The sequence below is a fragment of the Juglans microcarpa x Juglans regia genome, chromosome 6D, assembly GCF_004785595.1.
Source record: "Juglans microcarpa x Juglans regia isolate MS1-56 chromosome 6D, Jm3101_v1.0, whole genome shotgun sequence".
In the NCBI taxonomy this organism is placed as follows: domain Eukaryota; kingdom Viridiplantae; phylum Streptophyta; class Magnoliopsida; order Fagales; family Juglandaceae; genus Juglans; species Juglans microcarpa x Juglans regia.
Genome location: NC_054604.1, coordinates 23,415,043 through 23,427,196, shown reverse-complemented (window position 1 = coordinate 23,427,196; position 12,154 = coordinate 23,415,043).

Genomic DNA, 12,154 nt, shown 5'->3' with positions numbered 1-12,154 from the left:
AGGAACCACATACCAATGCAATGAGAAGTCAATCTCTCAAAAGGATCGGTATTTGAAGCATATAAAAGCCCAAAAACTTAATCTTAGACTTGGAGAGGTCAAATGAGATAATAAGTAATAACCAACCTCACCAAACCTATAATAGAAGACATATCCAAATACATAATAACCAATCTCAGTTCTTTTCATTAATTAGTAAACTACTAAATATATCCATAAATAATAGCTCATGAAAGAAAATCCTCCTTCTCGGGTTTTCTACAACAAACCTAAAGAACTAGTCCGAAATATTTTTAATCCAAAGACATTAGTACTAGAGATGCTATGTACTAATCAAGCCGTGAGTATTAGTATCCAAAGAAATCCATGGGAAAAAGACCAACTACACTATAATCAAGTCATGAGTATCACCACATAAATCAAGAAATCATGGGAAAAAAAATTCATACAAATTATATGTAAATAGGGACGAACGAATCTAATAATTTATATGGCAATTTATCACTGATTTAACTAGAATAATTACACTGTAAATATTTAAATAGGGCCAACGAAAAAATTTACTACACTAGGAGAAAAAAAACTTGAAGAGTAAAGACTGTACCTTAGGGAGCAGGGGCTACGATGGTTTCAGAAAAGGGAGAGGATGCGACAGAGGGGCTGGAGAGGGGAGGAATAATATGCGACGGCAGGGGGCTCTGAAAATGATAGGGTTTTGAGTGAGAGGGAGTGTAAGAGAATGGGAGGGATTCAGGGGGGTCTCAGAAGTGTAACCCTTATGTTGAAACTGTGCTATTTGGATTGAAAATAATCATAAACGGTGTCGTTTCAATGGACGGGTTATTTATAAAAAAAAAAAAATTGAGTTGAGTGAAATGACGTCGTTTCACACAACTTAGTTTTAATTTTTCTTGCCACTGGACTTGCGCCATTTAGGTCCAATTTTACACTAAACGGCTCAGTTTTTTTATGCTGAGTGAGAGCCTTTTTTTTAATTCCTCTCTTTTTTGCACATAAATGATTAAAAGTTATTTAAATTAGTAAAATTAAAATTAAGTAAACTATTTTATGTGGATTATGTAATTAACTATTTATCTCAATAAAAAAATAATTATTTATATTTATATTTATAATGTTAATTGCTAATTTGTTGTTAACTTAGAGTATGTAAATGTATTATGATAGTTAATGCATGATGGGTTATATTAAAATTTTTACATTTTGTATAATATTAATAAATAATTGTCAATTTTTCATTGACTATACATGTTTTACACTTACTTGCAACTTAGGTATTTTATAAAAAAATTATCTAATAACTTTAATTAGATCATAGATGTAGATGTTAGTAATTAGTTAATGGTGATAGGTTAGTTAATTGATATAATACATTAGTTATTGATAGCAAATTTGTAATTAAATATTTAACATTTTAAATTATCAATGGTGATATGTTAGATGAAAATTACATAATTAATTATATACTTATTATACTTAAATTAGATCATAGATGTAGATGTTAGTAATTAGTTAATTGATATAATACATTAGTTAATTGATAGCATATTTGTAATTCAATACTTAACGTTCGCTTGCAACTTAGGTATCTTAAAAAAATTACCTAATTACTTTAATTAAATGTAAATAGTAGAGTATGTATGAATGTATAATGTATTTACTATTTACATATATGACATAAATTATCACATGATTTGTGATATATTATTAATTGATAACGTAAATTATTAATGCTTACTTGCAACCTATATATCTTAAAAAACTTGAAAGAATTACTTTAATTAAGTATAAATAATAGATTATGTATGAATGTATGATGTCTTAATTATTTAGATATATGACATAAATTATCACATTATTTATGATATATTATTAATTGATAGCATATATTATTTAATATTTTATATAGTCAATGATAATAGATTAGATGAAAATTACATCATTAACTTATATAATTACTATATAAAAAATAATATATTAAATTATTAAAAATATTCTTAAAATATATATATATATATATAGTTCGGTCTGGTTCAGTCCTAAATTTATAGACCCTGGGACTGGACCGAATTTCTTCGGTCCATAATTTTTGGGATCGAGACTGACTGGTACAATATTCAGTTTGGTCCGATCAATTTTTCCAGTCCGAACCGAATTCTGTACACCCCTAAAGAAGATTATGTCAGTCTTGAGTAAAGAAGCTAGTGGTGTATACATTGTCGGTTGTATTGCAAAGAGATGTTCAAAATTATTTAGATTATAAAAGAAGAGAGGGGGATGCACAAAGAATGTACAAGTAGTCAACATTGGGTTAAAGAAACCCTCAGTAGATTATATGATGAGTTTGTCACATTCAGGGGTGTTAATATTTTGGTCACACCTACCATATCTCCTCCTCTCGAAGTTGGGATGGCAAAAATAGCGAAGGTGAGCTAAGAGGTATGAGCACATTTACAAGCCTCAGAAGATTTCAAACGGTTAAAAGAATTGGATAGGTACTTGCTAGCAGAGATTCACCAATTTACGCTGCAGTTTGATATTTTAATTTGGTAGAAGGTTAATGTCATCAAGTATCACATCCTTGAAGAGATAGCATGTAGTCTTTTGGTCATCTATATTACTATAGTAGTCTTAGAGTGCCTTTAGCACTGGGAGCACATATTGGATCCATTCTAGAGTTTATTGTCTCCTAGCACTATAAAGGTTTTGATTTGCACTCTGAATTGGATCAAAGAGAAACCAGTTCATATTTCGAATGTGGTAGACTTTGAAGAGACTGATGAGGAGGAGGGTAGGGATCAACTTGGATCCGGTAATTGCTGTTAATTCATTATTAACTTTTGCTTATAATATATTGTGTTATATTTATTTGACTGCACTTAATTTCAAATTCAATTGTTGCAGAGACAAGTTTGAGAAATAAGGCTACGTCTCAATCTACATCGGCCGCAATATGACTTTGATCCACCATTGACATTGGTTTGTTAACTCTCTCTCTTAATTATTTGTAGTTTTTTACATATATAATGTTTGTAATTCTATTTTTTTCAAGTTTTATAATCACTTGCCCACCCCTAATCCCAATGATCTCATCTTGATAGAAAAGCCAATAACTACAAGCTTATGATCTCATCTTGTCATTGGTTTGTAAACTCTATCTATTTATTATTTGTAGTTTTTTACATATGTATATAATGTTTGTAATTCTAATTTTTTTTCTATTTTTTCAAGTTTTATAATCTCACTTGCCCACCCCTAATCTCAGTGATCTTATCATGCTACAAGCTTACAACTACAAGCTTATGATCCGATTAAAATGCCTCTTAACAACCATCAAAGCAAGATAGCAAAAATAACCAATACAATGTAACTGAAACCCACTGGGCCACAAAAGATTAAAAACCAGAGAGGGAGAGAGAGAGATAGTACCAATCAGAAATCATCGAAAAGATGAGACATAGGGGATGAAGAGAACTTAGACGGAAACACGGAGGCGTCCAAGGGGCTAGAGGAGGGGGGGATGCGACGGAGGGAGGGCTAGGGTTTTCGCCTTTCGGGGGAGGGGTGAACTGGGGAAGTGAATGTGAACGAGGGGGGCAGAACTGTTAGGGCTGAAAACTAACATTGAAACGGCGCCGTTTGGATTGAAATTGGACCCAAACGGCACCGTTTCAACATACGGTTTATTTTAAAAACAACTGAGTTACGTGAAACGACGCCGTTTCACGCAACTCAGTTTCAAAATTCTCCCCCTCCTAGACTTAAACGGCACCATTTAGGTCCTGTTTTATATTAAACGGCACCGTTTTGGCTTCTTGGCATATGAGGTATAGTGTTATTCTTTTATCATTTTGGGCTTTTGGCACATAATTTAATTAAAAAAATTATTTAAAATACTAAAATTAAAATTAAGCAAACTATTCAATGTGTATTGTTTAATTAAGTGATTAAGAAAATAATTAATTATATTTATATTTATAATGTTAATTGTTAATTTGTTACTAACTTAGAGTATGTCAATGTATTAATACTAGGAATCTATATTAATTGTCAATATATTGAACTTTTTAGTTTTTACATTTTGTATATGATTACATTTAGTTAATTATATATATATATATATATTATAATGATATAGTGATAATAATACTATATGTTATATAATAATTCATTAATAATATAGACTTATAGAGATTAGTTATTATGAATCATGATTAGTATAAGTTATAACTATGTAATAGACTAATAGTATTAGTATTAGGCTATTAATAATATAGTATAGCTATATATTAGTAATATACTAATATTAGTTATAGTGATTTATTATAAGTTATAACTATATTAGTATAAGTATAACTATTAACTATAGTCTTAGTCTATATTAGACTATTAGTATTTTTTTTTTTTTATACCATATTAGAGTCTAGAAGTAGAGTTTAGACTATTAATATAATACTTGTATTAGTATAAATATTAGTATTAGTATAAAATTATAAGTATTAGTATTAGTATAAAATTATAAATATTAGTATTAGTTAATAATTACTTAATGGTGAGTTAGTGATAGGATTAGGTTAATTGGTTAAATGAAAATTATATAATTAATATATAAAAATTATATATATATATTTTCATTCGGTCCGGTCCACGATCCAGGGGTCCAGTCTGAAAAACCCCTGAACCGTGGACCGAGCCAAATGAATTCGGTCCTATGAAATTCGGACCGGATTGGATCGGAACCATTCCCGGTTCAGTCCGGTCCGGATCGAATTGGCCGGTCCGGTCAGTTTTTCCGATCCAGACCACCCGATTCTCACCCTTACACAAGACCTAAAAATACTCACCATATACCCCACCTTAAGGCCCATTCTCACGACCCAGCCCCACCTCCACGTCTAGAACAAAGAAACAACTAGCCCAACATTCCACCGAATTTTCCCAACCGAAGACCTACCTTACCTATTAGGAGAATTTTCCATCCCCAAATGCTAGAGAGAAGAGAAAAAGGACTATGATATTGTGATGAGAAATTTTATTTGGGTCATAGATGCAACCGACCCAAAATGTTTCTTCCAAGGCATGGGAGTTGATGAGGAGCAAGGGGAGTAAGATGGTGCTTTGGGTTTGATACATAAAGAAGATGACACTAAGGAGGAAGAGGAGCTGCTGGGTATTTCACTCCACGCCATAGCAGGTTCACTAGCACCTAAGACTATGTGGTTGAAGATGTCATTCACCATCAATTGGTGGTGGTCCTCATTGACATAAGAAGTACTCACAGTTTTATTGATCCCTACATTGCAAAAAATGCAAGACTGACAATGGGTGGGAGCCATCTATTAGTCAAAGTAGTCAATGGTGACAGACTTCATTGCCTTGGTTTCTGTAGAGCAGTCCCTATTCAACTACAAACTCTTCACTTTAAAGAAAATATCTATTTGTTAACCTTAGAAGGATGGGAGTGGATTGGCTAAGGAGTTTGGGATCTATGTTGTGGAATTTTACTGACCTTACTATGCAATTCTCTTTTAATGGTGCTATAGTGCAATTTCAGGATATGAAGCCATCAATGATGACTCTAAAAGAAAAAGATCATATTAATAAACTCAAGAAGAGCTCGGCTAAGGGTATATGGCTTCAAGTAATAGAAGGGACTAGCATGAGCTCTAAGGCCTCGGTCACACCTGTTGTACAGTAACCCCTATTATCAAAAGGAGGAGATTAAATGCTTGGTAGTAGAAATGTTAAAACAATGGAATAATCCGAAGTAGTCAAAGCTTCTATTCCTCTCCTGCTTTACTAGTATAGAAAGTCGATGGTAGCTGGTGCATGTGTGTTTATTATTGTGTTCTCAACAAAGATAAGTACTTTCTCCCTAATATTGATGAGCTACTTGATGAACTTTATGGGGCTATTTTCTTTTCTAAATTAGATTTACGTTCAAGGTACAACCAAATCAGGATGAATTTTGAAGATATATACAGACTTCTTTTTGGACCCATAAGGGTTACTATGGGTTCTTGGTGATTTCCTTTGGACTCACCAATGCTCCATCAAATTTTCAATAGCTGATGAATGAAGTTTTTAGGCTCTATCTTCAAAAGTTTGTTTTGGTCTTCTTCAATAATATTTTAATTTATAGTAAAACTTTAAAAGATCATTTGCATCACTTATGTATTGTTTTGGAAACTCTAAAGTCTCACCAACTTTTTTAAAAGGCTTCTAAATACACTCTTGGTAGTAAGGAGGTCGAGTATCTATGGCATTTAATCTCTCAAGAGGGAGTTAAAGCTGATTCCCATAAAATTACATTTATACTGAATTGGTCAATTCCAAAGAATTTAAGGCCCTAAGAGGATTTTTGGGATTTACAGGGTAATATCGAAAGTTTGTACAGGGGTGTGGAGCACTTATAGCACCACTCACTGCGATACTAAAAGAGAGTTAATTCCTTTCGAATGAGAAGGCTTAACTTGCTTTCAATCAACTCAAGGTGGCCATGGTGAACCCGCCAGTATTGAGGTTACCAGATTTTTCAAAAGCTTTTAAGGTAGAGTGTGATGCTACACAGGAAGGTTTGAGAGCAGTCCTAATGTAAGAAGGGCAACCTATTGCTTATCTCAGCCAGGGGCTTAAAGGAAAAAGCCTAATGGAATGTATGAGAAGTGAGATGAGATGAGAAATTTTGTAAATTTTGTGAATGGTAATGAGATGGTTTGAGTTAAGATGTTTGAGTTGTTTTTGTAAAAGTGTGGGTCCCATTGTAAGATATGTTTGGATATAAAAGTGAGATGGGATTGTTTTAACTTTTTATGGAGATTTGAAAAAGTGGTGGGTCCCATCAATGATTGAAAAATATTTTTAATAATTGAATAATATTGATAAATATATTTTCTATTATCAATTATTAAATAAAAAATCCCCAAATATATTTAAATTGAGCAGTTTCAAGATTAATTTTTTTCAAATTTTTTTCATTCGAAACTGGTATAAAATAATAAAATATTGCCAAAATAACCTCTAAAATTACTATAAAATAATGAAACTGGTATGTAATTAATTTACAATCTATTTTGTAATTAATTAATGTGAAAATATCATTTTATCAAATATATTAGATTTTTCATTTGAAATTTAAACTTTACACTGTTGTCGTCATTTTGAAATTAAATTATAAAATAAATCATAAAAAAATTATATTTGTATAATTATTCATATAAAATGATTATATAATTTTAGGTATTAGTTTTCAATAAGAAGTTGGGTCTCACTTAGGCTCATTATATAAGTTCTCATAATTTGATGTTGACCACTCCAAACGACACGAATGCACCTGACATCTTTTCATTTTCTGCATTTTTTTCTCCTTTTACGTTCCTTTCAAACAAGGAATTTTCATTTCGTTTGGATGCATGAGTATTTGGTCGTATGAGATGGTTTTAAAATTTTGTGTTTCCTCGAATGCCCCAAGCAACACCTAACTCTAACTACTTATTAGAAGTAACTCCTAACATTGGTGATGGCAAAGAGGAAGTGGCGACATTATTTACTGGGGCAATTCTTCAATGTACGCATTAATTAACAAGCCTTTAAGTATCTATTGGAGCAACGTGTAGGGACTCCTGCCTAACAAAGTGGGTTTCGAAGTTATCAGGCTATGATTTCATGATGGAGTACAAGAGTGGAAAAACCAACAAGGTGGCAGACGCATTATCTCGTATCCCTATTACAGAAGACACACCCCAACTAATCAATCCAATACCAAACCCAAACACCTATACCAACCACACAAACATGCAGCTCCAAGCAGTCAATATGATGCAAGCATAATGGATGGAAAAGCTACACAAAGTTTACCTCCAAGATCTCCAGTTGTAGGAGCTAGTTAGCCACTACCATCAGGGGACCTTGGACCCTTCTCATTACCAAGTCCGCAATGGTTTGCTTTTTTATAAGGGTAGGTCACACCTCAAGACGTTGGTGCCATTCTAGCAACAGATCTTGCATTAGTTCTATAACAATACATTAGGGGGCCATACAGAAGTTCACAAAACGTATGCAAGAATTAAAAGGAAATTTTTCTGGCCTGGTTTACACAGTGATGTTCAAGCTTTTGTTTGAGAATGTGATACATGTCAGCGTAATAAGATTGAAACCCTTCACCCAGCAGGATTGGTTCAACCACTACCCATTCCCTGACGGAATTGGGTGGACATTAGCATGAATTTCATTAAAGGGTTACCCCATCAAGAGGACACACTGTGATTATGGTAGTGGTTGACAAATTGAGCAAATATGCTCATTTCATATCTCTCACGCATCCATGCACAACAACAACAATAGCATGAGTTTTCATGGACCACATCTTCACGCTGCACGGGATGCCCGAAATCATTGTTAGTGGCTGAGACCCAATTTTCACAATTCAGTTTTGGAAGGAGTTATTCAGGATCTTTGATACAGAATTATCGCTTAGTTTCGCGTACTACCCCCAAATAGATGGCCAAACGGAAATCATGAATAAGGGTTAAAGTATTACCTACAATGTTTTTCAAGTGACAGGTGAAGAGATTAGGTGAGAGGATTGTCACTTGCCCAATATGTATACAACACCTTAGTGCATACTTCCACTAAGATCTCTCCCTTTGAGGTTGTTTATGGCCAACCCCCGCCGAGGATGCTCCTGTATGAACTAGGATTTACCCATGTTCAAGCTGTTGAAGAAGAACTCAAGAGCCAGGACTTCATCGCCACTTTGGTTCTAGAAAACCTGCAAGAAGCCCAAGCCAAGATGAGGTTTTCACTGACAAGAAATGAAAGGACATAGAGTTTACTGTGGGAGATTAGGTCTACCTCTGGTTGGCCCCTTACCTCCAAATGTCGATGACCATGCATCAGAACCTCAAGCTCTCTCCATGGTATTATGAACCTTTCCAAGTTCTTTGAAAAATTTGGAAAGTCACCTACAAACTCGATATACCCAAATAATCGTTGATCTACCCTATCTTCCATGTTTCTTGCTTGAAAAAGAAACTTGGGGCTCAAGTACATCCCATCCCCAATCTCCCGATAGTCACCACAGTTGGAACCCTAGCTCCCGAACCCGAAATGGTGTTGCAACGAAGGCTTAAGAAAAAAAGGGAACCAACAGGAGTGGAGGCGTTGATTCAATGGAAAGGAACTACAACTGAAGATGCTACATGGGAGGATCTGTCAAATTTGAAAAGGAGATTTCCAGACCTTAAAGCAAGGTCTTCTGAATGAGAGGAGTGTGTTAGGTGCTCCATAATACTTGAGGGTCATTTAAGTTTGTTAATGTTAGTTTGTTAAGGGTCATTTAAGTTTTTTTTTATGTAATGTTATTTCTAAGCTTATCCTTATAATAGTGACTTAGTCATGGGCTTACATGGGCCATGTTGTGTAATGTCACTTTAATTTAGGAAGCAGTTATTTTATGTTAATTGATTGCAGTTGGTTTGTAGTCTGTATTTAAGCTATTGAATTATCAATAATGCAATATCAATTTCCCTATCAAAATTTGCAATGTTATTGATGGTTATTTGGCTCATCGAATTTTCCAAACCAGTGTTCTTGATTTTATTATTTGAGTTAAGCACAACAATTCACCATCACAGATTTCATCACATCCTTATTATAATACTTGTTATTGAGTAACTTCATGAGAAGACAATGCTTTCATCTAATACACACATCGTGCTTAGTAGAGCTGCAAAGATTTGTACTTCATTATGGTCACACTCTAATAAAGAAAGCAGCCTTCTCCCTTTTTTTAGAAATATCCTCTACCATTGGAAAGACAAGAAGGAAGAAGAAACATATTTTACTTTTGAAATTAAGTAAAAGTCAACAAGCATGTAGTGATACTAACCGTAAAAGGATTTTCCCCCACCCTCCACTAAACCCAGCGGGCCTGTGAACGAAAGTCAAGGGAATTGAAACTAAAGGCTCAACCCAAAACGAACAAAATCTCCAACCCGACCCATGGGTAAGGTCCTCTGGACGCAACCTGCAGGAGGGAGGGTGCTGGAGGAAATGAAACTCATCAACTAAAGGCCCCTCGAGTAGTGTCCAGCTCTCAAGTGCTCTTCAGTTTGGTAGGCGTAATGTGCGGGGGACACTTGATATTCTGACAGGAAATATATCAACGGACCACCAAAGATATTGTCTGGGAGAAGGAAATCGGAAAGCCACGCCGTATTAATGGTACCACTACCCGAGCTAAACGCCACATTAATGACGCCGTCGCAGAGCCACGCTGCATTAAAAGACTCTGGCGCAGGAAACATTACAAAGGACGCAGACTCCATGGGGGCAGATACGATCTTTCCCCCCAAACTTATAGTATAAATAGCAGGTCCCAGGTACGAGGATACTCTTTCTGATCGCTAAACTCTTTCACTTATTTACAAACTTTCAAGAACACTTACTAACTTTGGCATCAGAAACTCCCCGGCCCCAAGGCCGCCCTTTCTTAGTTGCATTCTCTCACATCTTTTGCATGCCTATTTTAGAAGACCTAAGTTGTTGGAGTCTAGCCCAAAGTCGTGCGAAACATGACATTAATAGTGGTGCCAGCTGTGGGATTCTTGTAAATCTTACGTGTCTTTCTCATGCCTACGACAACCTCTTCCGGACAATTCAGGAGAGACTTGGGAGACACCATGGAACAATGTTGAAAAACATGAAGAAATAGGTGACAAAGTTAACTGACAAAGTGCAAATACTTCATAAGGAAAATGAGGAACTCAGAAAACGTCGGTAGGAGCGGGACAATGGAGCAGAGTCCAACGATAGTGAGCATGCAGGGTCTCGGAACACACAAGCTGGACCAAATAAGGGGGGAGGAGCATAAGAACATGCAAGATGAGCTTCGCAACCTTAAAGGAAAATATGAAGAAATAACAATGAAGGTGGGTACATTATCAATGATGGACCAATTGCTCACAAGCACTAGCCTACCCTACATGGAGGAGGTGATGGGGGTGCCCTTACCACCAAAGTTCAGGGTCCCAGCCATGGAAATATATGACGGAGGAAGGGACCCTCTTGAGCACCTGGAAACTTTCAGGCCTCACATGATGTTGCGTGGCTTCCTAAGCGAAGTAGCATGCAGATCGTTTCCACTAACCCTAAAGAGCGTATGGTTCAAGTCTCTAGCACTCGGATCAATGGACAGTGGACAGTTTTGGTGAGCTAGCCAAATTGTTTTTGACTCAGTTCATGTCAAATCAAATGAGGTCCGGCGGTGTGCCTTCTCACCACCAAACAAACAGAGGACGAAAGCCTAAAGTCCTACCTAGCCTGGTTCAACAAGGAGTGCATGACCACCGACGACCAAGACGAAAAGATAACCATGGTGGTGCTTCTGTGAGGAGTATGGCTACAATCTCAATTTATGATCGAGCTGGCAAGAAGGACTCCTACGACATTGCGAGAGTTTATAGACCATGCCGACAACTTCATCAATGTGGAATACACTCTTCGGGTATTGACAGAGCCAAGAAGGAAGAAGTTGGAGCGAGCAGAGAAGAGAAGAGGACAAAGGCTTCGGCTAAAGCTGAGCCCCACGAGAAGCCAGAGAAGAGCTCCCAAGATAAGAGGTCAGAGGAAGTCCCAACAAAGGGGCTGGGACCTCGGTTCGACCGGCCCACGTTCACCATACACGAGGCCGACACCTCTGTCGCGCAGAAGAGATGATGACCAGGGTATAGCTCGCCTCTACTGCACATGCCATAGGTCCACCTCACATAATACCAAGGACTGTTTCTCCCAGCAAGGAAGGAATGAATACGAGGAGCAAGAAAGGCAACACCACCGCTCGGCCCAAAGACTGGAGTAAGAAAGAAGGGGAAGGTCGAGAGAAATGAGTAGGGATCGAGGCAACTGGCCTATGAGGGAAGACAACCCTCGTAGTGACCACCGGCACGGGAACCACAACAAATTTGTTCTCTTTCTCCGCCACAGGGGGCCTCCACTCAGAGAAATCTGAACCATAGCAGGAGGATTTGCTGGTGGCGGTGTTTCCTCCTCGAGCAGAAAAGCACACGCCAGGAGGGGCCCAGTACTACAAGGTGTACTCGGCTGAGTACCATCCCTCCAAGCATCAAAGGGGTGA